Source organism: Peromyscus maniculatus, chromosome 6 (assembly GCF_049852395.1).
Source record: "Peromyscus maniculatus bairdii isolate BWxNUB_F1_BW_parent chromosome 6, HU_Pman_BW_mat_3.1, whole genome shotgun sequence".
In the NCBI taxonomy this organism is placed as follows: domain Eukaryota; kingdom Metazoa; phylum Chordata; class Mammalia; order Rodentia; family Cricetidae; genus Peromyscus; species Peromyscus maniculatus.
The window spans coordinates 95,890,890-95,917,877 of NC_134857.1; the positions used below are offsets into that span (position 1 = coordinate 95,890,890).

A 26,988-nucleotide genomic window follows, 5' to 3' on the forward strand; every position below is an offset into this window, starting at 1 on the left:
ATGCCTGTCTGTCATTGTCTCCAGTCTCCCAGAACTCTCTCTGGCTAACGATGTACACTCAGTACTTGTTTTGACTAAAACGGAAGTTAAATCTTCCCCTGGCGTTGTACATGCATGCTATCTGCCCACAATTCCTACCACCTCACTAGTTTCTAAGATGCTAGAGGTTCCTAAATGATATCCTTATGTCAGTATACCTAAGTAAAAACCAAAGGCAAACATGTAAAACAGTAAATGGAACAAGAAGGAAGTTATTAAAATAGAGGAGAAAGAGAGTGCATAAATGTAGGATCTGCTTAATTGCTTGATTTTCTTTTTCCTAATATCGAAGGCAGAGGCAAAGGACTCTTGTGCTTTTGTTTCTTTGTTTTAAGAAAATGTGATGAAGAATAAGGTGAGGTGGAGAGGCAGGGAGACTACAAATCAGCCCAGACAACTGGCGGCCACTGGAGGAGGGAGAGTTGGTGTTCGTCAGCGCTGCGGCCCCTCGTAGGTTGCGCATGCTCAATGGACGGCCCCATAACCATGCTGAATATGGCAGCTCTAACTGTGCTCAGTGAGTTATAAAGGAAGAAATAAGAGAAGAGAGCATGAAACTGGGAGAGAACATGGTGGGGTCTGGGAGAAGTTGAGCGGTATTGTATCAAAATACATAATATACATGTCCGACAGTCCCCAAAATTAGACAAAGTTAAAATTTAAAAACTCAGCCAAGCTCTCAGGAGGCTTCTCTGTGAGACCCAGTATTGAACTAAATACTGGCATCCTATTAAAAGGGGAATTTCGCAATATTCTTGTTATATAACCATTCACTAGCAGCTTCAAGTCTTGGTTGGCTTTTGAAAAAATGTTTCTATGATAAGAATGATATCCGACTATTATTTTCAGGAGATAATAAAGAGCTGACTAATCCCATATTTAGTGAGGACACCAAACACTTCCTCATCCAGGAAGGCAAGACACGGAGTGAATTTATCCAGTGAGCTGCCAGTGTGCCAAAAAGAATAATGATCATAAAACTAGCTTCAAAATAACTTACTTCCAGTTTTGTTTGTTTGTTTTTGTTTTGTTTCTCGAGACAGGGTTTCTCTGTGTAGCTTTGCTCCTTTCCTGGAACTCACTTTGGAGACCAGGCTGGCCTCGAACTCACAGAGATCCGCCTGGCTCTGCCTCCCGAATGCTGGGATTAAAGGCCTGCGCCACCACCGCCTGGCTACTTCCAAATTTTAAATGCCAAGACCAGTAATATTAAGTCTTCGAAACCCAAGACCACTTAAAATATTTTACCTTGGGTATGCTCCATAAATATGCATAAACTCCACATGCATAATTTCTGGTGTGTAAATATCACCTATGAGCAGGCTTTGTAATGAGTAATTTACTTTCTCTTCCATTGGGTAAAAATGGAAATTCTGCCAGAATATTAGGTGATCACTTTCTCTAGTATTTTAAAATTTCATCCGATTATTAAAATAAAGTAGATTGGTTTACCTAGTAATCACAAGTAGACACTAACAGTAATAAAACCTCATTAATTTATTGACAAATTTATTATAATTTTTCTTGATTCACTGTATAACTGAAAGTATGTAAATTTTATGCCTTTATTTTTATAGTTCTTAGTTGGAGAATGTATTTAGACCACTTTCTGATTGTTCTCTCATAATATATTCTGAAAAGAATAGATAAGATGTGAACATTTGCAGGATTTTAACCTAAGCCACCAAATTGCTATCCAGAAATTTTTGCAGCAATTTACATAACAGCCCCTGATAAGGACACTTCTTGTATTTCACACTAATTAGCAGAGGGTTTTAAAGGAACTATCATTTGCAAATCTGGAAAACAAAAAGGTGGATTTTTTTCAGTTGCATTCATTTGAGTTCTAGCAAGATTATTTATATTGCTCTCTAATTATATTTTCCCATGTGAACTGGAGTTTCATGATCTTTGCCTTCACGGTTCAAGATCCTACTGTTTTCTTATCATTTTTACAAGTTTTAATATGTTCAGATTATAAAGCTGTCTATCACTTTTCTTATAAATACTGTTCTTTCTTGATCTTCGGTTGCCACGGATGGGAAGATAACATTACTTTAATAACATCTTTTAAGAAAAATAAAAGAAAGTACTATTTTCATAAAATATTGATTAGAAGACATCTTGATTTTAGAGATGTTAAAATGTAGGTGAATGGTGAAACATTAAAATGTAGAGAATGTCAAAATGAAGAGTTGGCTCTGAGTAAGTACAGTGTGATGACTCTATTGCAGATTTCCATAATGATCATATCATGTGATGAGTATTGCTGCTAGAGAAATATGACGCGGCATCTAAAGACAAATCCAGTCTGGTAAAAATCCATGGATTTTTAAGAAAGCTTATTGAAATTATGGATCAGTGGCCATTGCCTGAATTTGGATCATGAGTTACTCCACATCATTTTTTTTAAGTGTCTTGATGGAGACAGATGGATGCGAACTCTGGAGTGAGTGATCTTGTCATCAATTGACATAAATATGTAATTTTTCTAGGTACCATCAGAAACCTTATGCATATCTATCCACTTATATCCACATTAACATATCCATATGTATGCTTCTTTTATTGAGCTATCTGCTCTAAAGGGATGTAGGTGGGGTCGTCACTGAGGGCTTAGATCTATAAAAGCTGTCTTCACGGGGCTAGGGAAATGGTTCAGGGAGTAAAGTGCTTGCCACGCAAGCATGAGGGCTTGAGGTCAAATCCCCAGAACCTACATTTTAAAGCAACATGGTAGCTGGTGTCTATAACCCCAGCACTCTTACAGCTCATGGGAGGAAGAGACCGGAGAATTCATTGGCCAGTTAATCTGCATGCACAGTGGGTTCATGAGAAGAGACTCTGCTTCAAACCAAAGCTGAAGGTGAGGACTGACACCCATGGTTGTCTTCTCACCTCTGCAGCACATTGTGACACATGCACACTGTGCACATACATACCACCACTCACACACACACACACATACACACACACACACATGCACACATACACACACATATACACACACACACGCACACACACACACACACACACACACACACACACGGCGTTTTTTTTTTTTCAACGTTGCCTTTATGGGTCTTTTCCAGAACTCTTTTCATGTCTATGATCCATCAAGAATAATAAAATACCACATAAAATATGGTAGTTTTGAAATATGAGGATTATTCATACATACAGACACATATACATATGCAGTCACATATTCTAATTTGGGTTTCTCTTATTGAAAAATAATATCTGTTTCATCAAAAGCATGAATGTGGCCGGGTGGTAGTGGCACACGCCTTTAATCCCAGCACTCAGGAGGCAGAGGCAGGCAGATCTCTGTGAGTTCGAGGCTAGCCTGGTCTACCAAGTGAGTTCCAGGAAAGGCGCAAAGCTACACAAAGAAACCCTGTCTCGAAAAAACAAAACAAAACAAAACAAAACAAAAAGCATGAATGTGATATTTACATTATTCTGGCTTATTATTCACTAATCCAGAGACCTTTTGTAATCCCCACAATAATAGTTATATCTATCTTTAACTGTGGGTATTAGTGTGCCAGTCACTTTGGAGGAATTTTGTGAAGGAAGAATAATTTAGGAAAACCAAAAATTTGATTTCAACTATTTACAACACCTTTTAAAGTATTTCTTTTATTCATTGAGATTAATATAGGTGCATCATCCCCCGCTTCCCTTTTCTCCATTTATACCCTCCCATGTTTTCCTCCTTGTTCTCTTTCAAATTCATGGCCTCTTTTTCCATTAATTTTCACTACATGAATATAGGTCTACATATACATTCCTAAACATATAAATACAACATAGTCCTTATAATGTTACTTCTATGGATGTTTTCGGGGCGGATCATTTAGTATTGGATAGCCAACTGGTGTGCTCTTCCCTGGAGAAGTCTATTTCTCTCACTTTCAGCATTTCTTGGTTGCCTGGAGTTCTTTCTGTAGGGTTGAGGCCTCATGGGCTTTTCCCAGTCCATTTTAACATGTCTATTGGCGTTTTCTTTGTTCGGCTCATGATTGGATAGACATGTTCGTGGACTTTAACGACATGGCTTCTGGCATTATCAGGAGACAGTCTCACACAAACCCCCTCCTCCTCGACTCTTACCAGCCTTCTGTCCCCTCTTCAGCAGTATTCTCTGAGTCTCCGGTGCAGGAGTTACTTTGTGGTCATGCACAGCATCTTTTGAACACTGTCTATAGCCAGGCACTTCTGAGAAGTCTTGAGAAGAAACAGGAAAGATGATGCAATCTAGTTGTATTGCTGCTTCTGTGATAAAATAGCCCAAGAAAAAGACAGCTTAAGAAAGGGTTTCTTTAGCTCAAAATTCCAGGTCACCATATTAACAGTAACAGAAGTCCATTACTGTGGGCAAATCATGGTGACAGGAGCTTGAGATAACTGGTAACATCACAACATCCAGTCAAGAGCAGAGAGAAATTGATGTGTACTCGCTTGTGTTCAACTCTGTTTCTCTACCTATACACAATTCAGAAGCCCTGTCCTAGGGAGTGGTGCCACCACCCACAGTGGACTAGAACATCTCATAGACAATCCATCATTGAGACTCTCTTCCCGTGTGATGCTAGATTGTATCAAGTTGATAATTAAAGTTAATTGTCTCCCAAGATCTCTGATCTTGTGGTACTTACAACATGGTTTGGGGTGAGGAAGAGAGGGTTAGAAAAGTTAATCAAAATATCAGAATATAAGAATTTACCATGAGTTAAACAAGACATGGGACAGTAGCTGGTGAGGGTGTTACTTAAATTTGTGCTGAAGGACAATCTGAGGACCTAATGAGCACACATTAGGAAGTGTGTACTGACAGGGTACTCAGGACCATCCTCTCCTGAGTCCCAGCTTGTCTTTGTCGGCCACTTAAAACAATGCTCTTTCTGCCTTTAACCCAACCCTGTTAATTCGTTAATCCTGATTTTATTTTAAAAGTTGATTCTCTGTTCACAAAAGCCTTGGGCTAGACATGAGAAACCACCCCTTAAGTTGTTCGTCATGGTTATCAAAGAGACAATCAAAATAATTTAGGCTATTTCTTTGTCTTTCATTGTTTCCCAGAAATTGGAGGTTAAGACCCTACTGCTGAAAATAACAATGAACCTTAAACCCAGGGCCTGGAAGCCTCCTCTCTGAAGACTAGCTTCCATATATTTGAAGGTTCTGTACAAACTGCCAAGGGAGAAAAGCAATCACTAGCCCTACTCAGCTAAAAAGCCTACAAACCAACAATGACCAGTATGGCAATGTATGCCCAAAGTTGCCACAATGGCACTTATATTGTGAGGACAACCAACGTCTGTCTAATTAAACTCAAGGTCCTTTCAATAAGAAGGAATTTGTGCCTGGTACTGTAAACCTAGCCAAGTATTCATGGCTGGTGAGGTCACGGAACCTAGAAGGGAACTTAGTACTGCCACTTCCTAGACCAGCATAATCCTAACTGCGTTCTAAAAACTTACCCTTATAGCCACAAGTAAATGTGGCTTGCACCCCTTATCAAAGAAGCTTTTTATTTTTGCAGCAGTCAGAGACCATTACAGAAATCCACAATTGGTTAAAAGGCCGAAAACAATTGATCCTGAGGTAGCCAACTCCAATGGACACACCCTACACAGCCCCTATTCTTAAAATTCAGGGAACATTGAGGAAGAGGTACAGAAAGACCCCAAGAGCCAGAGGACCAGATGTCTTCTGTAAGATAGCATCTTCTATATATGACTAGCAAACTGCACACATAAAATCTCAAAACTATGGTCACCTAAACAAGACCGGCACAATGGCAGACAGCACCAGTTGACATACCAATGTAGAAGGGGCAATTTCACAAGGTCCTACCCCAGATTGAAGAGCTACAGGCAATTAATGGCTGCTGGGAGACAGGGAATCAAGAACAATTTTTCTCCAGGATGATTCCCATAATAGGTTATCTAATCCCAAGTAGTCAGCCCTAAACAAATACACAGAAGAGTAACCATAAATGGATTTAGGCTCTGTGTGCGTGTGTGCGTGCAACGATGTAATGGTTATAGAAAAGGTAACAAGTTTGAGAGGAAGTGAGGGGGGTGCTGTGGGATGTTCTGTGTGTCCTGTGGGAGCCGGTTCTTGGGTTCCTCATGGCTTTACCCAGCAGGTCCGCATAGAGGATGATTAGGACCACGAGCCTGAGTGCAGGTGTCTGAGATGGTCTGCACTTGGCTGTGCTGTGGGATGGTCTGTATGTCAAGTTGCTCTGATTGGTCAATAAATAAAACCTGATTGGCAGTGGCTAGGCAGAAAGTATAGGAGGAGAAATAAAAGAACAGGAAGGCAGAAGGACACACTGCCAGCTGCAGCCCTGACAAGCAGCATGAAAAGATGCCGGTAAGCCACGAGCTATGTGGCAAGGTATAGATTTATAGAAATGGATTAATTTAAGCTATAAGAACAGTTAGCAAGAAGCCTGCCACGGCCATACAGTTTGTAAGCAAAATAAGTCTCTGTGTTTACTTGGTTGGGTCTGAGTGGCTGTGGGACTGGCGGGTGAGAGAGATTTGTCCTGACTGTGGGCAAGGCAGGAAAACTCTAGCTACAGGGGGGCATGGCATGGGAGGAGCTACGTGGGGAAAAGAAGGGATGAGAATGCAAATCATGCATGAAATTTTCAAAAAAAGTTTTAATTAAAAAATTACTTTTCTTGATGCTGAGGATTTTTTTCTGAAGTTCCCTAAGTTTTCACCTTACATGAATAATGTGTGGGGTAGAATCCAACTACTGGCTTCATTGGCTTTGGGAAATAAGCATGCTAAGCCACTGAGATGCAAGAATGTTTGTAACAGCCGCTAATGCTCACATTGACTAACTTAACTCATTAATGGCTCCTGGATTTATTGCCTAGAGGGTATTTCTTCAGTTCATTAAACTTCATTTTGTTAAAAATTAGATCTTTATTTATTAGCCGAAGCTTCTCTTTTAAATAAATTGTGAGACGTGCCAACAATTAGCTTTTATTTTCTTGCTAAAATTAACTAAAAATGGGGGTATCTCAAAATTCTTATATGTATATAAGCTGAGGACAGAACTCAGAGTGCTCTACCACTGAGCTAAATCCCCAAGCCCTATGTATAACTCTTGATTGACAGTTTACATTGGAGTATGCCACCTCTGCTGATTTAGTAGAATATGTTATCTTTGACTGAATGCTTACCTCTCTGAAACCCCATTTCATCGTTTAGGAAGTGGGGCATATAAGAACACCCACCCTGTGGTGTGATGTAAAGCATAAACAATATTGTCCTTGGCATACCGTGAACATGGATACCTATTAGCTTCTTTAAAATAGAAACCACTTTTTACCTTTCCCCTTCTCTCTGGTATTTGAGGCAAATTGGAATTGGGAAGTTGGTGTGGATTGTTGTCAATTAATGGAATCATTAACACTAAGCTATACTACAATAAAAACCTTGCGGCTGTCCTGTGACTGAAGGAGGTGGCGGCACACAGTCCTCACTCAGGAAGGCTTACATGGGACTCTTACTTCCAGAAAGCCCAGATGCCAAGACTGGCTCCAGAAATCCTGGGCTCCCACCCATGCTGGGGGCTGTCAGCAGGAGTTATAAATAAAGATGGAATCTCCTTTCCTATTGGATTAAACTCAAACTATGAAACGACAGCCAGGATTTGGAACCCTTGCCAAAAAGAAATCAAGAAAAACAATGGGTGTTGGAATTTTCTCTGAAGTCAGTTTCCCAAGGGGACTTTTTTTGCTTGTTACCTGTAAGTGTCTCAATTCGCAGAAAGACTACCAGCAAAGATAATAATACGCCGTAATGCCTACTTAAAGGAAAAATCTCTTTTGTTGATGAAGAATAAGAAGACAAGAAATGAGCCTGCCTAAAAACATATTGCTTTTTGTTTTAATTTACTAAAAACATTTGTTTCCTGGATAATGCTCTTTGGAGCCAGGGGACCACAGCAATCACTCAAATATCAGCTTCTTCTCCCAAGTCCCTCCTTTGGAAAAGAAAGTGATGAAATTTCTAAAAGAAAGCCAAGGGTCCCCTGACACTTCTTCTGGTGTTGATTCACTGTGATTTTTCACTCAGCACATATCAATCCGTCTTCTTGAAGAGTTCTGCCATCCAAGACTGGCAAGGTGGCTCAGCGGGTGAAAAGGGCCCTTGCTGTGGGGACCTGAGTGTGATCCTCAGAAGCCACATAAAGGTGGGGGGAGAGAACCATCTCTACCAGGTTGTCCTCTCACCTCCACACACACACATCCTGGCACATGACTGCCCCACTCCATCTGTCTGTCTGTCTGTCTGTCTGTCTGTCTCTCTCTCTCTCTCTCTCTCTCTCTCTCTCTCTCTCTCTCTCTCTCTCTCACACACACACACACACACACACACACACACACACACACACACACACACACACACACATGCACATAGACACACAATAACAATAATAATAATAATAATTTTAAAAGTTATCCCCAAAGGGAGGCAAACAGTAGGAATCTGTGATAAGCACAGGACCCACTCACTGGAAGTTCATCTACAATGATGATTGGTGCCCTGAAATTTGCAGGGTGAGAACAGGACAAGATCAGGAAAGTCTTGGCCAGGCGGCGGCGGCGGCGGCGGCGGCGGCGGCGGCGGCGGCGGCGGCGGCGGCGGCGGCAGCGCATGCCTTTAATCCCAGCACTCGGGAGGCAGAGCCAGGTGGATCTCTGTGAGTTCGAGGCCAGTCTGGGCTACCAAGTGAGTTCCAGGAAAGGCGCAAAGCTACACAGAGAAACCCTTTCTCGAAAAACCAAAAAAAAAAAAAAAAAAAAATCAGGAAAGTCTTACCAGGGGAAGCAGTAAGTTCCATGTGTCATTTATCAAATACAATGAATTGTGAGCCAAGTCTGAAGAATGAGGGGAGAGTAGGTAGACGAGATAGGGAAGAATGGTCTGGCAGACAGAGTATGGCAGACTGGACACTTCATTCTAGATTCTAGAAGATCCAGAAGGCCAAATACTGCACACCTTTATAACCCAACTCTACCACCGAGTCTGGCCAAGATTTCTACTGTTCGTGATGGCTAAAAAAAATGAATGGATGTGTGTCAGGGGTGAGCTTTCAGTCCTTGGCATCTGATACTTTACTCTAAATAAAAGCTAGGTATCTACACAATTTTCCAGACAACTTTGAACTTCCAGCAGGAGACATCCATACAGGACCAGGCTAACATCTGGTGAAAGGAATTTGGCTACCCAAAGCACAGCCAATTTGAAAAGGAGGAAGGCACTGTTTTCTCAGCTTTGGGCTCCATTTGGAACTGGAGTAAACCTGAATTAAGAGATGAAAGTTAAGCTCCAAGTAAATAAAGCTGTTGCTTCCAAAGCGAAGGCCGGGGGTGTGGGTGGTTAGGACATTACAGTGCCCCAGGCTTCCTCTGATGTCACTTTTCTAACTAAGAATTATTCTGTGGTGTCCAGACAGGACTTACTGTCCCTCTAACTGTGCTGCTGACCAAGTTCAGAGAGGCCTGTGCTCAAACCCTAGCTTCCAAAGCCTCTTCCTGCTTCAAAGGCTAGGCTAATGACCCACAGCTGCAGATCACTTTTGATGAGTTGGGTTGATTTTTAATATTAAATAAAAATATACTCGAGTGGTTATTTTTCTTGGAATGAAAAAGGATAGTATCATCACATAATGATAACAATTGCTAAGCTTTGTTGACAGGCCAATCGAAGTAGAGACATAACATTGTCCTTTGTGTTTTGTGTGTTCAAATGTTTCTGCAATAAAATACCCCAAGGTTTATTTTATTTTTGTTTATGTGTATGTGTGTGATTGCATGTGGATATGTGTCCATGAGTACAGGTGCTCGCAGAAGCCAGGAGATGGCGTCAGATCCCCTAGAGATAGAGTTACAAATGGCTGTGGGCCTCTCAACATGGGTGCTGGGAACTGAACCTTGGTCTTCTACAAGATCAGCAAGCACTCTTAACCACAGAGCCATCATTTCAGCACCAACTTTTAAAATTTTATTTATAGGTACATTTATGTGCATGTGTGTTTTTCCTGAACCAGGTGCATGCCTGGTAGCCCCAAAAGCCAGAAGAGAGCATTGGATCCCTTAAGATTGGAGTTACAGATGCTTGTGAGCTGCCATGGAGGTGCAGAGAATTGAACCAGGGTCCTATGGAAGAGCAGTCGCCACTCTTAACTGCTGAGCCATCTTTCCAGCTCTCCACTAATTTTTTTTTTTAATTCTCTATTCCTCCCATGGTCTATGTTCATCAGAGTTAGACTCTGTAATAATTTCCTTCATGTTCTCCCACTCATTTTCCTACCTTTAGAGGCATACATGCATTTGTATAATATTTATAAATGGAAATATCACAATGAACCTTGACTTGTTTCCTGATTAGCAGTATATTGAAGAAATCCATCTTATTCTCTTAATAACTACCTAGTACTTCATTAAAACAGCCTTAAATACTGGGTTAGCACTTTTGGTTTAAATCTTTCCAAATAAAAGATGAAAAGTGTCTCATATACTGTTGGTGAGATTCAGCATGAGATTCACATGTCTCTTGGTCATTACTTTTTATCTTTCAGTTGCCTATTCAGATCTTTTGTCCAGTTCCCTTAGAGTGTTTTGTTTTATCTTTTCAAAAGTTTGTTTGTAATATCTCCTTCATAATAGAAGGCTTTCCTTGTATATGTATGTGCTATAGATATTTGAGAGCATGCTGTGGTAATGTGATTGGAAGTGATCTTTGAGAATCAGATGTATGAACCAGTCACTACTGATAGACAAAATAAGCCCGGATTACCCCAAATATCCATCCTAGTGTTATCGTTTGAATGAAGATTGGCCTCTACAGACTCATATGCTTCAACACTTGGTCCCCCAGTGGTGACAGTATTTGGGAAGGTTGTGGAACCTTTAGGGGGTACAGCCTAGCCAGAGGAGAGGGTCACTGGCAAATAGCCATTGAGGTTTATAGCTCAGCTCTATTTTCCACCCTGCCTCCACTTCTCGGTCTGCAGAAATGTGAGCCAGCAGCCTCATCATCCCACTGCCACAGCCATGAGGCCCTCCCTCCACCATTCTTTCCCTAGCCTTATAGACTGTATCTCAAACAGTGAGCCAAAAGAAATCTTTCTTCCCTTAAGTTCTTTCTTGTCAGGTAACCTCATCATTAGGACATGCCAGGTTAATGTTTTGGCTTCTATGTATGAGGCAGAACACATGGTACTTGTCTTTCTGTGTCTGGCTTATTTCACTTAGCATAGTGTGCTCCAGTTTCATCGGCATTGCAGCAAATGACAATTGTAGATAGCGCTACAATAATCCCTGGCATGCAGTTATCTCTTTCACATGCAGAGTTCACTTCCCAGAGGTCCACACCCAGAGGAGGTTATAGATGAATTGTATAGTAGTTCTGTTTTTTAAGTTAGACTTTTGTTGTTGTTGTTTTCGCTTCAGGAACCACTCACTGCACTGTTTTCAAAATGGCTGTTTACATCCCCACCAATGAGGTGTGGACGTTCCTCTCCTTCCATTTCCTTCCTAGCATTTGTTAACTGTGCCATTGTGACTAACCATACTCAGTGAGTTGAGGTGCTGTCTCGCTGGAGTCTCGATCGATATGTCTCTGACGACTAATGATGTTCAGCAGTTTCTCACACTTGTTGCCCACCCCTTTGGAGAGTCTTCTTTACTTACGGTCTCACTTTCCTCCATTTGTGGCAGTTCGCATGTCACTGCCTCTGGCCTCACCAAGGACACTATTTAAAATCCATCACCGCTTTTCACTCTTCTTGAGTAGTTAACACCACTGAACGCCGCCTCCTTTAGAAGCTCACCCCTGCTTGCACAGCACCTCATCTTCTGTTTATTCCCCTAGTAGCGCAGCCGCACCTCTTCTTACATCTTTTCCTTGACCCAGTCCTTGATAGGCTGGAATCTCTCACCTCTGTCATAGGAGCTACCTGTAAGTTTAGGTGCTAACAAAGCTTTGGTTACCCTCTACGTGCAGATAATTTTCAGATCTTTTTATCTCTTCCACATCTGTCTCTGGCCAGAGACACACAGAGCCGACAGCAGCCTTTTGGAAATATAATGTAGGTAAAGAGCTCAAAATTGTACATTAGTTAGTTAGTTAGTTAGTTAGTCTTGAGTTGCCCCTTTTGGAGAATGGTGCTTACATCAACCATGTTGCCCAAGCCCCACACTCAGACTAACTTCTGCATGTGCCCCTTGCCTACACTGCCACTTCAGGTAAGTGTTACTATTATCTAAATCCACCCACCACCACCCCATCTCCCTTACTACCATGATTACTGCTAGCTTTTATTTTTGGTCTGGATCACTGCCTCCAACTGGCTCTCTTCTTTCCTGTCTGATGACAGAGTGATCTTCTCAAGAGACGGATCTAATTCGTTGTCTGCCTGGCTAAAAGCACAAATGGCCGTTTGACCTACTGTCAGCACAATTCCTTAACCCAGGAACTGTGGATTATGGACGTCATGTAAATGGTCAAAGAGATGTTTTGTCTTCTTGTAATACAGGACTTGTGTGAGCCAATTCTTCAATAAGTGCTAATTACAATTAGGCATAGTGAAAACACTCATACCATGAAAACAATAGATGCCTCCACAATTATTCACTAGTACTTTTTTTCTGAGCTAGCCTCAACTCTCCAGATGTAACTGTGCTCTCCAGTCAATTGTATCTGCATCCATTGTTGGTGGTACTGTCCTCCCCCAATTAGCTTTCCTAGTCATCCTCTAGGTCTTTAAATGTCTCCTGAAAAGGACATTTGGTGTTAGGCTTTTAAATTGACTAATACACTCCTTCTGTGTGTCCCCATATCCTGTCTTCAATAAGTGTGTGTACCTATGTGACTACATTAGAAGCTGAGACCTTCCTATTTGCCAACAGGATAAAAAAGAGTTGAACTGCATGGCCTCAGTTAATCCCCACTGCCACTTTATTAGCTAGTTACTGTCTTAGATGAAGAAATCGGAGCTTGGGCCAGTCACCATTTGCACAGTCACTAACACAGCATTTTCCAAATGCCTCTTATCTGATTACATGATGCTCTTCTGTTTGTCTGGACGGTGGGTCTGTCAGTTCCATGAGATTCGATGTCGCCTTTGACATCGAGTACTTATCGCAGCATCTGGCACACAGCAGGTATTTGACCTAGACGCATGTGGAACTGGTTCATTTTAAGTCAGTAAAATAACTGTTTGCCAATTCTAAATGAGAACATTCACAGCTTCTCCTGTCATATTAGTATCCATAAATTCTCTAGAGTTACCAATAACGCTGACTAGAAGTTTACCCACGCATCTCCATAAACAGCCTGTACAAGAATCCTTCTTTCAGGAAACAGAGATTAGGAAAGCACCATACGTTGTCAGTCAGACCAGCCTCTACTCTCCACAGCTCAGGAGCTAGAACTCCTGCATCAAAAGCTCTGGTTTCCTGAGGTTCTATGAAAAGCCCAAGCTTCTTTCGTTGGCGTTTTGTTTTTAAGTTGTGATTTCTCCATAGCCACCACTGAGACCCACTTGACCTTTTCTCGTGCTTCCAAAACAGCAGCCAAGAAACTGGGTTTTGAAACTGAATCCAGAACAAAGGTTATGGACCTGGAGCCCCACAATATTATTCTTGCCATTTGGTTATACTGAGAATTAGGAGTTCAGTGAAATGAACGAGGTTCTCTCCCACAATGGATGTACCCACATTGAAATTATCTTCCTTTAGAAATTGAACTGCTACTAACTGACCTTATCTCCTGATAGGGGTGACTAATGTCTACAACACCCTAGGAAGATACTGCCCATCAATAGCTTCTACTGCCCCCCCCACCCCCGCTTACTGTGTGCTGGATCCCTTAATGATGCTGAGCACTCTGAATGACAGAAATGGGTCTGCATGCTTCCTGTGACCTAGAACTGCTTTACTTCAACCAAGAACAACAGGCCAAAAGAAGTTTTGATAAAAAAAAATTTCTTTCAATTTGATCAATTAGAGTTTGCTTCTTATAAAATGATGTATAACTTAAAACATCTAAAATAATTGCTAATAAAATTACCAGAAGAAGAAAAGTAATAATGGGAAACTATTTTAAGTAAAGTAAAGTCTAGCTCAGCTGGTAGAGTATTTGTCTAGCATGCACAAAGCCCTAGATTCAATCTGCACTACTGGATAAAGCAGGCTTGATGATATATGCCTGTAATCCCAGCACTCAGGGGGAAGAGGAGGGAGGACAATGTACGAAGTTGAAAGCTAGCCTAGACTCTGAGACTCTGACTCAAGAAAAAGAGAGGAAGGAGGGAGGGAGGGAGAGAGGGAGGGAGGGAGCAAGGGAGAGAGGGAGGGAAAAATTATTTAAAATTGAAAACAATTAAGAATGAACAAAAAGTGCTATTGAACATAAGTGATCTGATTTTACATCATGTGTCATCTGTATGGTAAAGGAGAATTTATATTATTTTTTTATATCAACACATATGGAAAAGCTATTTTGATTGCAGTTTCCTATCATGCTTCTTTCTGTAGGCTTCTGAATACTGTGTTTGCAGGTAATTATTAGATACCATCATCATCACATCAGCAATATACCATCCATGCAGAACAAATACATAGAACACAAGCTTAAAATGTGTATCTTCAAATATAAAATTCTGGAAAGTATATATTTTCTTCTCTAAGGTAATATATAGCAAACGCTCAGTAACTTGTAGTTTACTCAGCTCTTAAATGTATGTCTCAATCACATTTTACATGCATAGCTGTTCAACTGACTCAGAGACAAGATGGAACATTTCACGACTCTTAGATATCTCCCTTGAGTTCATACCAGTTAAAATCCTCTGGAGACAACTATTCTTCCCTCCCCACTGCTTTACCCATCCTTGAACTTTATCTGATGCCATCCTTCCGTGTCTAGATTCTTTCCCTGAGAAGTGCATCTGTGATGCCCGCCTGTGCTGCTGTATGTTATCATAGCTTGATCCTCCGAACTGTCCAGTATTATTCTACTATTGGTAAGTATGTGGGTTGGTTTCATCTTTGCTTATTAGGAATAAAGCTTCTGAGAACATTCCTGTATGTTTGAGGTGGAAATTTCATTGAGAAGTGGAACTCATGCACTGTAGAAGAGACTGTGTTTAGAACGTTTGTTTTGATTTTTTTTTTAAGAATGTGACTAGAGGGGATTATCTTCTATTGGTGTCTGTCCTATCACTTGACATTACTTTATATTATTTATCAGTGCAATTGATCATGTTGAACAGGTGTCCTTCCAGGTAAAGAGTAAGTGGATAAGATTAGAAGGCACTTGAACTATATCATTAAGCTATTGTATATGAATCGATGAGATGTATTTTTGAAATTTATTTGAGACTCTCAGAAAATGTCAAAGTCCTAATAATCTGGTCATTAAAAGTTCTTGGAACAATGGAGGTGTTCTAGCTGGATGCAATTTTAATACCTCTGGTCCAACCCACAGCTATCCGTGTGATCCAGCTAATTAGTACAGAGATGCTTTCACAGGGGAGTAAATAGCGCTCACATGTGCTTTTTCCATCAGCCCCTCTGGGATGTAAAACCTCCACTTGGGCATCGTTGGTGAGGAAAAAGAGATTTTCATTTATCACTGTCACTGAATGAAATGTCTCCTACCACCCTCAGGGTTTTTCCTGGGTTTGAATCAGAGTCTTTATATGGAGAACAAATTCTGTGCCAAGTACAAATTAATAATTTTTTTTAAAGTTGCGTATCCCCCAAGGAAGCTGAAGTCTGATCAACTTCCTCAACATGGCAGAACTGTTTCTTCATTCCCTTGATACTTCCCTGCCCTCTCTCCCCCCTCATCACCCACAAATGATTTCTGCAGCCTCTTCTGTCTTTTCCTCCTCTACAAAACACTTCTTTTCTATAAAATCCCTTTGGTGAGACAGAGCTCTGTCTTCTCAGTCCCCATTGGCACTAGGTTGGTTGTGCAAGGGTTATCTTGAGGCTTTGTCTAGACTTAAAAAAAATCCCGGGAAGAGTTCCAGACTTTTTGATTAACTGGGCAGTTCTGGAAATCCAGGCTGATTTTGCTATTTTTTACTTGAGTTACGGTATTTGCCATTGGTCCCTTATATCAGGGTGTGTTGCTAGGAGCTTCTGTTGATACAGGATGCGACAGTTTGGATTCTCATGGTGTTCTTGCTGAGGTCATTTCACCTTCCTTTAGAAGCCACCTTAGATTTCTTATAAATCAGTAAATGAATAGTAGAACCTTTCTATGAAATTCTATCAAGTCCTTATCATAACACTAACACAGCCCTCAAACTTTTCCTTTCTGGTGGCCTTGACTTATAAAAGTGCTTTTCAGATCTTGGATAAGTTTTTTAAAAAAAAACCTACAAATATCACATTTTCTAACTACAGGATGAACATAATACCAGTTACCAGACACTTCAGTTTCATTTCTGTGGCTGTGATAAAATACCCAGACAAAACACAATTTCGGGAAGCCCACAATTTCAGGTCATAGTCCACCATAGCAAAAAGTCAAGGCAGCAGGAACCTGAGGCAGCTGGTCACAGAGTATCTGTCCTTGAGGGCAGAGAAAAATGAGTGCATGCAATGCCTGTCACTCAGCAAACTTTCTCTTCTCTTATACAGTCAAGGGCCCCAAACCGGGAAATGATACAATCCCCTTTGAGACTGAATCTTCTTATATCAACCGAGGTCATTAAGGCATTCCCCTATACACAAGTCCAGAGGCCAACTTGGTCTAAATAATCCTGCAGCAGGACTCTTCCCAGGTAATTCTAGGCTGTGTCAAGTTGACAATTAAAACTAACCATATACTAGATATTCAGGGTTTTTTTTTTTTTAATATCCTCTGCTGATCAAATAGGCCAGTTGATTTTCTTTTCAATTTTCCTATTTTTACCAAAGTGACATAGACGTAACAAACATATCATCCTAACCATTTAATTGTGTATTTCAATTGTATAAAATTGTATATTTCAATGATATAAAATATATCATAGTGTACAACTAGTACCACCAACCATAAGTTGAATTCTTTGCCCTGTCCCAGACTGCAACTCTATATGAACTAAATGAAAAACTCTGCTCTTCCTTCCTACCCAGGTTCATGAATCTGAGCTCTTTCTGACACATCCAAGTGTGAGTGTACTGTATTTGTCTTTTTGTGACTGTCTTATTTCACTTATCATAATGTCCTCAAGGTTTATCCATGTTCCGTGTGTCAGAATGTCCTTCCTTGTTATTACTGAGTAATATCTAATTATAAATACCATTTTGCAAATTCCTTCATCAATCAATGGGCACAAAGTTGCCTCTATGATTTAGGTATTGTGACTAATACTTCTGTGAACATGGGTGTGTGAAAATACCTCCTTCAAACCCAAATTCAATTCTTTGTGATATAGGCTGGATAATGGAATTACCAAATAATGGGGTAATTTTTTATTTTACTTTAGACCTGCCAAACTTTTTCACAGTGAATGTACTATCACATTTCCAACAATAGCATACAAGTTTCTAATTCAATACTTAGGATTTCCTGTTTATTTTATAATTGCCATTCTAATGAATAACCATGGAATTATTTTAATAATAATCTTTTAATAAAAGGTTTGCTTATTTCTGTGTGAGTTTAGAATGGCTACCTGCTGACTAAGTGTAACTCACTTATCAAATGGTTATGATCAACTTCTTTCCTTCTACCCGATTTCACACCCCTGTGCAGGAGAATCTGAGCTGACTACTTCAACCAATACAAAGTAGTAATGGTGAGACTGTGTCAGCCCCAGACTGTACTCTTGTGAGGACTTGAACTTTCTACTTCATGGAGCCTTGGGCTTCCATGTCGGAAATATGAGTCACTTTGCTAGAAAGAATGACCAAGTACAAGGAAAGCAAGCGTCAGATACAGATAATGATGCTTAGTACAGTCCTTAATTCACATAGCTATGTGATTAAAAATGCATGAAGAGCCTGGGTAAAGACCATCCAGATAAGCTCAGTCAACTCCCAACACTAAAATAAACAACAGTAAAGGGTTGTAAGCCACAAAGCATTGTTATGACTGGCTGTACATTAGTTTATAACTAAAGCAAATGGGTCCTCAAATAAGGCAAGAATCCAGACCTCAAACTCTTCACTAATGAGTATTTCCCTATTTACATTCAACCCAGTTGACTTTTCTTCTTGTTTTTGCAGGGTTTAGTTATGAATGTGGGTTACTAGTGTAAAGCTTGAGTCTTCTAGATATGTCAACATATACATCTTCAAGCTTGTTTGTGAATGTATATCACATAAATTTACACACACGATTTACAAAGGCAGCTGGCACATCACTTCAGGGCTGCCGAACTAATGCTGGGGAATCCCAATGGAGATCACCCAATTTCACATATCAGTGATTTACTGGGCAACAGGGATGCATCATCTGATTGTGTGCTCGGTCTTGATCCATGGAAGGATGCTAACAGAGGCTGTTCTGTAGCCCACCAAAAACAGCCAGCTCCATCATTTGCTCCTTGGCTTCTCAGAGAAGATCTTCTGCATGATGATATACTACTTGGCTTCTAGGAGAAATTTATTTTCTGTCGTGGGTAAGAGAGAGAGATCCAGCACCAGGTAGTAGAAATATAAAGCTCCCTAAACACACAGCTTGGTTAATGACTATCAATCAGTCTCCACGCATAATCTCTCTGACTGTGAATCCAGATTTGAGTAACTAGACCTTTGATCTACTTACTGTGTCAGGAAAAGAACAGGCAAGCATATCTTATGAGTCAGAATGTCATCTTTCTGTGTGTTCATAGATCATCTTCAGTCCATTGTTTTAAGTATGTTGCTCCCTGGTGCTCTACAACTCAGCAAACACCCCCAGAATTTACCGAGCTCCTTAACCCACAACCCAAGAAACATCATTATCCTCACACTTTTCTCCACTCCGTGTTGCGATACCATCATGTCTCTAAAGCCACTTAGCTGTGCACTTTATTTCATTGGGCTCAATGAAATAAAAAAAGGTATATATGTGAAATATGGCTAGAATCATATCTAGACTATTTCCATTTCTCCTGAGGACCACTCCTGTCATCCTCATTTAAACCCTTGCCTTCTCTTGCCTGCCTTACTGTGACAGCCCCCTAACTGGTCACTGTTTCAAGTGATTCATAGATCCCTTCTTCGACCCTTTTCTGCAGAGCAGCCAATTCTCCAGACACAAATCCTTCCCAGGACTCACCCAAAACAGCAAGAGAGATGGCTCAGTGGTTAAGGGTATTTGCTGTTTTGACAGAGCACCAGAGTGCGGTTCCTGGCACCTACATCAGGCAGCCTCTGCAGGCATCCTCACACTTGTGACAGACAGAGAGAGAGAGAGAGAGAGAGAGAGAGAGAGAGAGAGAGAGAGAGAGAGAGAGAGAGAGAGAGAGAGAGAGAAAGAGAGAGAGAGAGAGAGAGAGAGAGAGAGAGAGAGAGAGAGAAATAAAGATTTAACAAAAAGATTTCCTGTCACTGTGAGGATAAAATCATTCAAGATTCCACATGATCTGGCCTGTCTTCCCAATTTATGTCTACTGTTCTCCACGCCTCTTACTCCCACCACGATGACCTTCCTGTACCTCACAAGACATGCCAAGTTCATCATAGTCGGAGTACTTGCCGTTCTTTCCCGCATGGCCTTCCTCCAAACCGTTTGGATCTTTTTAATGTCTTGTCGTTATAAACGTCTGAGGTCGTTCCATATAATGTAGCCATCCCAGGCCCCTTTACACTTTATTGCTTTCACCCACGTTGTTTTATCTTTATTAAAGTGTTTTTCACTGCACGATGCCACCACTCTCTGTTCACTTTCTGTCTCTATGTTTACTCCCCACACCCGCCTGTTTGCAGCCAACGCTGATTTCTCTTGCAGCTTGGCTTGTGTGTTCTGTCTTGGTTCACTGTTGCCGCTTTCCTGGTTCTGGTTTTACTGCCTCCCTCTTCAGCTCATTAAGAAACCTCATAAATGTCTTCAGCATCTCTCCAACCGATTCTTTAACAAGCTTTCAAAACCTCCAGTTGTTTGCCTGCTGGACAGATGCTAAGCTCCTTAGTTTAGAACACAGGGGACGACAGTATCACTTTCTGTGGAGCCTTTTCCTCCACCAAAATGGACCTTTCACACTGTCTCTTCAATCGTCTTAAAATGCTTCTATTTATGTTTTCCTCAGTTGCTTCTCACAAAAGCTTATGTTTAAATTCCCAATATAAAGGACACATTCTGTCTTAAGTCTGCTATAAAAAATCCTAGATGCATGAGGCCTCTTCTTCCTCTTACCATTATAAAAATTTACTTGCACCTTATGATTATTTATATATATGTGTGTGTGTGTATGTATAAATATACATATGTATATATATATCTTCTTTAGCAATATTTTAAGCTGCTTAAAATGAAATGGTTTTCTAAGATACTATTCTTATTATCAAGTATTTACCTCATCAGAAGTTAGACTTACCTGCTGTGGAATGTTGTTCTGTATGCTGTGAAGGTGTGTTGCTCTGATTGGTTGATAAATAAAATGCTGATTGGCCAGTAGCCAGGCAGGAAGTATAGGTAGGATAAGCAGACAAGGAAAAAGAGGAAGGCTGAGTCAGGAGTTGCCAGCCAGACACAGAGGAAGCAAGATGTGAAGGCAGAACTGAGAAAAGGTACCAAGCCATGTGGCTAAACATAGATAAGAATTATGGGTTAATTTAAGTGTAAGAGCTAATCAGTAATAAGCATGAGAAAATGGTCAAGCAGTTATAGTTAATATTAAAGCTCTGTGTTATTATTTTATAAAAGGCTGTAAGACTGTGGCTGAGAGATTTGTCCCAACCGTGAGCCAGGCGGGACACAGAAAAACTTCCGACTATACCTATTTCCCCTTTACAACAGGTCTAGCTACATAGCTGGCTTTGGCCAATAAATCTGAGCAGAAGTGATATGTGCTATTTCGGATCCAGCATACATTTCTGACATTTCTTTACTGTCCCCTACCAAAGACACATTTTCCAGTTAGAAACTGCTCCTCCTTCCCAAATCCTAGAATAAAAAAGAGGAGTAAAGTTATATGCTGCCCAATGTGGACATTAACGTGGATGATAAATAAGCCACATGTTGTAGATTTCAAACTCTGGGCTTGTCTGTCACAGCAGCATAACTTAGTATATGACGGATCAGTCTGTTACCCAATTCAACAAATATTCAGTCGGTCACAGTCATTCATAACACTGAGAACACAATCTAGGCCAACACTATTTTAAATGCCATAGGACAGAGGCTGGAGATATGGCTCAGACTGCTCTTATAGAGGACCAGGGTTTGGTTTCCAGCATCCACATTGAGTGGTTCACTATTGGCTATATGTCCAGCTCTTGGGATCTGATGCTTTCTTTCAGCTTCTGCATATACCCGCACTCACATAAACATACCTCCACACAGATACATAAATAAAAATAAGACAAATCTCTTACATAAACAGACCCCCACACAGACATATAAATAAAAATAAGACAAACCTCTTTTAAAACACTATGGAATGTATTTTGCCATGGAAAACATAAGAAAAAAATGTAAAGCAGTTGTCTTGATTTTTGAATAACAACATGAAACATGATTTCAAGTTGCTATAATCCAAAGCAGTATGTCATGAAGCTATTGTGGGGAATTACGACCAAAGGGCTAGTCAGTGTCAGGAAAGAGAACTGGACATTAGAGGGGTCAGAAGTTAGAGAAAGCAATGTTGCTGTTCTTTCTGCCATGCTTCTCAAACAGAAGGTCTTAGCAATGTATTGGACAGAGAGCCAGGTGAATCATTAAAAAGCAAACATAAATGAGCAGCCAGATATACCCAACATTGTCTGACATGTCTGTCTTAGTGAAATCTCTTGATGGGCCACATCAGGAAAGGTGGGGTGGTGCAGGGTGGAATACAGCAGGGCTTACGAACTTGAGCATGGATGCATCCACTTGAACTTGATCCCATGGTGAAAGCAACCTTACTCATTGACCCTGGCACCTCTCAAGTTCCAATCATTTCTGGTTAGTCATGTGGCGTTTCATATGACCCACTGCTCTTGGCAAACAATTTAAGCAAGTTTATCTCACAGTCAGCAGCCAAGGGCTTCCTATTTTCAGTTTTACCCTCGATGAGAACCAAGCATCCCGCTGAGCATTCAAGACCCCGTACTGGGGAGTTCACCGGGACCAAGAGACTCATGGACCAGTGGATGTGTGCAAATTTTCTCAAAACAACCGTCTTAAACAGCCTGGGGCAGAGTTTACAGAGGACAAATTTCCCTCTTTCACTTTGACACATGTTTCTAGGGTGATTCAAGTGATAAATGCCCTTTTCCTGGGTTTATAAATCATAAATCCAGGGCTTACTCAAGCAGCTTAGTCATGCGCTCCATGTTAGGGACAGGAAGACTCAGCACCACAGCCTGGGAGGGCCAGAGTGAACTCTCGCTCTGCCTTTCCCCTCATACACTGAGCAATGGAGCTAAGTCCATCTGGTTATAAGATCTACAGCTCTGAAATTCAGAGAAAACAGACAATTATACAGATTCTAAAAGATTTTCCCCTGCAAAACGCAGAGCCTATTCTCCTTTAGATGTTTTTCCTGATGACGATGGAACTGAGGGTCTTTACTCCAGCGCACACCTGCAGGGTTTTCTTAAGCCCCATCCGTGACTTTGGTTGACAAGAGAAACCTCCCATGCTTAGAGCTGAGACCAAGGGCCTCATGGCCCCATAACATGTTCTGATGATACCAACAGTATCAGTGCATCTAAGTGCCCCCTCCTCACTTTCTAAATAGAGATGATTCTTTAAAGATACAGTGAACGTGCCACGCCTGCTGAGTCTGGGTGGGATCCAAGAAGAGAAAACCTTCACGTCCTCCTCCACAGTTCAGACATGGTTGTTGTCTGACTTACAAACTGTGTGCCACAACTTCAGAGTTATAGAACAGCCACCTTGCAGGGCAGTCACAAGGTATTTCACTCATGTGACAGCTCCCCCCCCCAATACAGCACCTCTTCTCCACGGCCCCCCAGGACTCCCCGAATTTGTTTCAGCTTTTGCTTTGAATATGGTTCCATTAACTGTCCTTTACTTGGTTTGCTTGTTAAATACTGTATTTTCTATCTTTATTGTATCTCACAGAAATCCAAGAGGCCACGTGTGTCGGAAAAATTACGCACCATGGGATAGAGGAAGTTGCCAAGTCACCCAGCTTAGCAGAGCCATTCCACTGTTAGGCGTGTTGACCAAATGTGAGATCTCCATCAGCCTGAAAATATTACTTTAGCTCATGACAAAGTTGTGAAATTCTCTAATTACTGGCCCAGACTGTATCCTGGCTCAGCCCCATAACTGCGCCCCCAGAAGCTCCCACACTGGAAACCAGCTGTCTTGTGTTGTCCAGGTTCCCATTCCCATACTCATGAGTTGGAGGGAGAGATCCAGCCAAGCCAAAAACCCACTCAAGTCCATCAGCACTCAGGCTGGCCTCTTCCACCAGGGTCTTCCCACTGCACACTCTCAGAACTCGTAGGAATGGCGATCACTGCCCCTCTTACAATCTTATAATCAAAAAGAAGTTTTCACATGCTTCTTTCTACTTTGTATCTCAATATTTAAATATGTAAGACTGCTTTGTGTTTTATGGCTAACCAACTTTGGGGTTTAGAAGGGGGAGGGTTAAGAATGGAAGATGAATGATGTATCGGGGCTAAGAAGTTATCAGCCAAGGTGAGCACTGGAGACTGAGTGCCCTGCCCTTCTCCAACTTGTCATTCCCCATGACATCAAGGGCTCAGGTGCAAAGGAGAATCCTCATAAACATTTATGGAAAAGATCAATAATGAAAACTCAGTCTGCTCTACTGTCAACTGAGGATACCAGACAACTCTTTTCTGAATCAGATCCGGCCTCAGAGGATGTCTTCCTTCCTCTAACAATGTTATCTTCAGGATGAGGTGCTGGATTCCTCATACTGAGGAGCCCAGCTGTCTGCTTAGCTCCAGTTCATTGATGTAATGAGATTAAATAAGGTGTATGCAATAGACTCACAACATAGAAACTTCAGATATTTCATAAGCTCAAACAGAAAGGAAAAAAGTTTGTGAGTCTTATGCCATGATGTGATAGAGCAAGGGAAACGATCACACTGAGGATTTGTGGAGGAGTGTTAACATTTATTCCAGGTTTCCATAAATCTTACCTTGTTTGAATCCTACATTTACCTGATGGGAGTGGTAGGCAGAGAATACTGTCTCAATTTTATATCTGAAAAATTGAAAGCTCCAAGAATTGAAGTGCTCGAGCTACAATCTTGACAAGAAAAGGAGCCCAAGCCAGAGCCCAGCTCTGCTCTTGCAAGCTGAGAGTTAGTGTTTATGTAGCTGTCACTCATCAGCTGGTTCTAAGGTCCTTAATCTCCATGTCAGGAGTGACTTTTTCTCTAGGGGATGTGGTCTGTCTTCCCACCTAAAAACCCAAAGGACAGGGCTATGTCATATTCATTTGATGCCTTATATCTAAACAGAGCTTCTGTTGAGATGCAGAATCAAAATGATATTTAATAATAATCATATTATTTAATAAACACAAGTGGTTCTTCCATTATATTAACTGGTTCCCAATTTTACACCCACACAAGGATGAGCTTTCTTTTTTTTTTTAATTTTATAATTTGATTTAATTTTACATATCAGCCACGGATTCCCCTGTCCTCCCTCCTCCCGCGCCCCCCCCCCAACCCTTCCCCCAGCCCATTCCTCATTCCCATCTTCTCTAGGGCAAGGACTCCCCTGGGGATTCAGCTCAATCTGGTAGATTCAGTCCAGGCAGGTCCAGTCCCCTCCTCCCAGACTGAGCAAAGTGTCCCTGCATAGGCCCCAGGTTTCAAACAGCCAGCTCATGCACTAAGGACAGGTCCCGGTCCCACTGCCTGGGGGCCTTCAAAATAGTTCAAGCTAATCAACTGTTTCACTTATCCAGAGGGCCTGATCCAGTTGGGGGCTCCTCAGCTATTGGTTCACAGTACATGTGTTTTCACTAGTTTGGCTATTTGTCCCTGTGCTTTTTCCAATCTTGGTCTCAACAATTCTTGCTCATACAATCCCTCCTCTTTCTCGCTGATTGGATTTCTGGAGCTCCACCTGGGGCCTGGCTGTGGATCTCTGCAACTGCTTCCATCAATCATTGGATGAGATTTCTAGCATGACAGTTAGGGTGTTTGTAGGTCAGTTCAGGCTTTCTCTCGACCATTGCCATTTAGTCTGAGTAAACTTTCTTTCTTAGAAAGCGTCTTGCTCTGAGGCCCAGGCTGTGAAGCACAAACTCAGTCTTCCTTACTCAAGATCTAGTTTTGCAGTTTAAACGACCACATCAGTCCCTAACAGCTTTTAACTTCAATATTTTCTATCCATCATTTCCAGTGTGAAAGTTGAGTGATTGTCAGTGTATGGTCAATGAACAATTAATCCAAATGTATTAAACTACAAGCAGAGTCATTGGGAAATGAGAAGTTAGACAAGCAACACCAGGCGATCCATTTCAGAGGGGACAGCAATTGAAACAGACAGCAGGGAGCACAGGTGCACAGGGCCTCTGGTGGAATAGTTGCTGTGTGACAAGGCAGGGGGACGTGTGGCCATGCAGTGTCTCACTGTTCACAGGGCACTGGTGGAAGGCATCCCCTTTGGAACATACAATGGGGTTGAAGATCCCTCTTGAAGGTTCCATCTACCTTGGACTAGATTTGCGTGCTTTCTGCCTAGAGCTGGTTCACCTATGATGATTCATCCTCATCTTTAAGATTCTGGGGAGTGCATGCTATGTCTGGCATGAGGTGTGTGGTGGTTCAAATAAGAATGACCCCAGAGCCACATTTATTTGAATACTTGGTCACCAGGGAATGGAACTATTTGAAAGAATTGTAAGGATTAGGAGGTGTGGCCTTGTTAGAGTAGATGTGGCCCTGTTGCAGTAAGTCTGCCCTTAATGGAGGAAGTATGTCACTAGGGGTAGGCTTTGAGGTTTTAAAAGCCTGTGCCAAGCCCAGAGTGAGTCTGTCTGTCTGTCTGTCTGTCTGTCTGTCTCTCTCTCTCTCTCTCTCTCTCTGTGTGTGTGTGTGTGTGTGTGTGTGTGTGTGTGTGTGTGTGTGTGTGTGTCTATGAGTCAGGAAGTAGCTCTCAACTACTTCTCCGGCATACCAAGCCTGCCACACATGCTGCCATGTTCACTGACACAATGACAATGGACTAACCCTCTGAAACTGTAAGCCAGCCCCCAATTAAATGCTTTCCTTTGTAAGAGTTGACATGGTTATGGTGTCTCTTCACAGAAATTGAATGGCAACTAAGACAGGATACCACGTTTCAAAGTTGGCAGCCTTCAAGTAGGAGAAAAATCCTTTCTAGATGGCCACGTCATTCGGAAGAAACCAAAGGGGCAGACTCCAAAGCTCTGCTCAGATAGTTTTGTTGTGCTTTGTTTTTAATTTAATCTACCAGGGAAAAACTGGGTTTAGAAAGCAAAATTGAAATCTATTTTGATGACCTTCAGGAGGGAGACTTCAAAGCAAAGATTTAATTGGAAATTGTAGCTACTTGACTCTTCTGGAATACAATTCATTCATCTAGGATTAAGTATTGCTGATTATTTGGCTCTTGTTTCTACTGTTGTATCTCTACAATACATTTCCTGACCTTTGCACAGACATTGTTTTGATCTTTGGCGGGGAAAGAATTTAGTGATCATGTGTCTCGGGGGTTCTACTTGCAGCTTACTGTAAGTTACTTACATCCCATCTCTGAGTCCAGTGTTTCTTAAACTTTTTACACACACA

General features: G+C 41.4%; 1 long non-coding RNA gene across 2 annotated transcripts; it reads left to right on the forward strand.

Annotated features, from left to right (window-relative positions):
* The first annotated feature begins 499 nt into the window (after window positions 1-499).
* LOC121830504 (uncharacterized) lies at window positions 500-24,886 on the forward strand. 2 transcript variants are annotated; one of them, XR_006073723.2, is made up of 4 exons: window positions 500-635; window positions 15,012-15,108; window positions 17,216-17,251; window positions 23,298-24,886. It is a non-coding gene; the product is annotated as an uncharacterized LOC121830504 (long non-coding RNA). The 2 variants fall into 2 exon arrangements; XR_006073724.2 differs by lacking the exon at window positions 17,216-17,251.
* The last annotated feature ends 2,102 nt before the right edge of the window (window positions 24,887-26,988 follow it).